Genomic DNA, 2936 nt, shown 5'->3' with positions numbered 1-2936 from the left:
AGGCAGGTGAGGAGAGACCTGAAAGAGATGGAAGGAGGGGTACTTCTGGAAATGCTGGCTTTGAGCCCTAGTAGAGATATGCTCAGCAAAGCCTCTGTATTCCACTTGAAAGAGAAATTGATCCTTTTTTATGTATCTTCCATGCCCTAGAAAATGTAAAATAGATAAACATTCTTTCTTAGTACTGTGAAGCATTTCAAAAATATCTAAGTACACTCATGTAAATACTCTCTGTATATACATATATACAGAGTGAGATTTTCTTAACATCAAGGTATCAGTCAGCTTTAAGGAGCTGTTTTCTGTTTTCTTTGTGTCTCTTTTGTAATTTATTTTCCATCAAAAAGTAGATTCTGTGAGCCTTAAGATGTTAGGTAGGATTGATACCACAGAATCACAGAATGGCAGGGACCTCAAGGTCCATGAGCACATCCTCTGCTCAGCAGGGATACCCAGAGCAGGGTGTCCAGGCCCACATCCAGGCAGCTGCTAAAGATTTCTGCAAGAGACTCCAAAACATCTCTGGGCAACCTGTGCCAGTGCTCTGTCACCTGCACAGCACAGTCCCTGGTGCTCAGAGGGATCGTCCCTCATTCCTGTTTGTGCCCAGTGCCTCCTGTCCTGGCATTGAGCACTACTGACAAGAGCTCATTTCCCTCTCTGTATCTGCCCTTCATGTATTTATGAACACTGATGAGATCCCTCTGAGCCTCCTTTTCTCTAGGCTGAGCAACAAGCTCTCTCAGCCTCTCCTTTCCTTTTTCCTCCTGTCCTTTGTCATTTTGGCTCTGACTTGGACTCTCCCCACTGTGTCCAGGTTTCTCATGCTGGAAGGTCCCAGAACTGGGTCCAGCTCTCCACTGACAGCCTCATGGTACAAGGGAAGGGTGATCTCCCTTGACCTGCTGCTGATGCTTTCCTTGTGCAGCCCAAGTCATCGTCATCCTCCTGTGCAGCAGGGGCACCTGACTGGCTCTCTTTCATATCAGACACAAGTAGGAACGTACCCAGTTTACTAATTTCTCAAGGTAAGATAGGACCACAGACTTAATTAACCTTCCTTTTTCCTTGTGTTTGACAAGTACTCTGATTTTAAAGCAAGGATTTGGATATGTTTCTTTCTGCATCTTGTCACTTCGGGTTCCTCAGCACAGGCAGGAACTCAGCGCTTTTGGCGCCTGGGATCTGATTTTGTTACAGTTTCCTCCTTTGGCCACTTTCCAGAAAATCACCTAGGAAACCCAAGTATCAGTTTCCATGGTCACTTCTATTGCATAGCGTATTGGTACCAGGAAACACACAAGCTTTTTGCCTGAGTAAGTTAAGTATGATGAGACTCAAAGAGCTGAATTCTGACCTTTCTTCATCTCTGAAATCCCCAGTGAGATCACTGGAGCTGCAGAGTGTGAACAAGGGCAGGATGTGGCTTTCCATGAATATGCTCACACCAGAATGATGAAATGACACCTACAAATGCATTGCTTTTGCTATACTACCGACCCAGAGAAACTCAAGAGTGAGCTAAACAAGAATAAAATGGAATCAATGGAATCCTGTTCTCTCCCCAACCCAGGTGCATAAGAATTGATGAGCAAGAAAGCATTCACCTGGTGTTTGATGTGAAAAGCACACACTGGAACACAAAAGCAGCGACAGCAGGTTAAATGGTAAGTATGACTGCATCAGCATCTTGTATTTAGAGGTGGCTTGGAGATGGCTGTGGAAAAAGTATAGGCAATAATGTGCGTTATTATTCCTGGCTGTCAGGTTCCTGATGGCCAGTGGGGGATCAAAGGCCAATCATCTGGATGGGGAGCCAGCTGACTTCCTCTGAGAGGCAAAAAAATGTTCCAGAGAGATATGTGAAGACCTGAAGTTCCTTCTATTTACCATTGTAAACACTGCAACCAAAGCATCTTCATGTCAGATATTGTATTCAGTCTGGGAGGAATATAGCACATCCATAAAGCTTTTAAGTAGATCGATCTTTTCCAGATGAAGGTTATCACCTTTTCCCTTCCATCTCAAAGCTACTGTCTTTCTCGAAAGTGCCATACTCACAAAGTTTGTTACAGAAACAAGGTAACTAACCCAAGATACTGATGAACCAATACATCATAAAATGATCGAGGACATACCGTGATCCTGCAAAGTATCAGAAAATCTATTTCATTTACAGGTGAGACCAGTCATAAGTGAATCTTTTACACCAAATCACTACAGCTCTTTCTTCCTCATTTCTACTTTTCTTAACCTTCCATTCTGAAGCAAAATTCTTAGAGGAACAGTAGATCCAAAGTCAAATACCACAAGAACATTTTCCAACAGATTTGGTGTTTCAGTAGTGGGATGTGAATGGAGCCAGGCCACTGCCAAAGCACAGAAGGCTATGAACAGATTTGAGCTATTTTTTCCCATTTTTCTGATGCATACAGAAACTAAGTTGTATAATTCCTTGGCCACTTCAAAAACATTCTAAATCATAGCACTCAGGCAATAACATTCAGATTGTTTGGGGGTATGCTCTATTCATGCTGGACAGCCCATTAAACGTGCTAAGTCTTACAGCAGTGCATTCATGGAAGTTGACGTTCCTTGATTAGTCAGTTTCCCATTACATGATACCCTTACAGAGCACCTAAGGTAATTTTACAATCTTCTTACTGCCATCAGGGGCTTTCTTTCTCTTGAAAGCAGATGATGGTGCTCAGTAACTACAGCTCAAGTGAAGTGCTCACTTCTGCATTGATCACTTTTGTGTGTACCCCACAGAGCTTTGGATAGAGTTACAGCATTTTACTGTTAACAGGCAAGGGGAAAATCAACTTTGCTTACATTGAAATACAGGCTCCCTTCAGAACCTTCTGTCTACACCTTCATAACCTGCATTTTTTTGCAATGCCACCAGCATAGCTCAGTACTATATAAATTATGAA

General features: G+C 42.8%; 1 long non-coding RNA gene across 1 annotated transcript; it reads left to right on the top strand.

Moving 5' to 3' along the window:
- Positions 1-1573: 1573 nt before the first annotated feature.
- On the top strand, positions 1574-2133 carry LOC107309806 (uncharacterized). The gene is made up of 2 exons (XR_001553337.3): positions 1574-1667; positions 1768-2133. It is a non-coding gene; the product is annotated as an uncharacterized LOC107309806 (long non-coding RNA).
- Positions 2134-2936: the final 803 nt, after the last annotated feature.

The sequence above is a fragment of the Coturnix japonica genome, chromosome 1 (assembly GCF_054131305.1).
Source record: "Coturnix japonica strain WE chromosome 1, WE-NBRP24, whole genome shotgun sequence".
Taxonomy (NCBI): Eukaryota; Metazoa; Chordata; class Aves; order Galliformes; family Phasianidae; genus Coturnix; species Coturnix japonica.
This window is presented reverse-complemented; position numbering and strand designations above follow the sequence as displayed.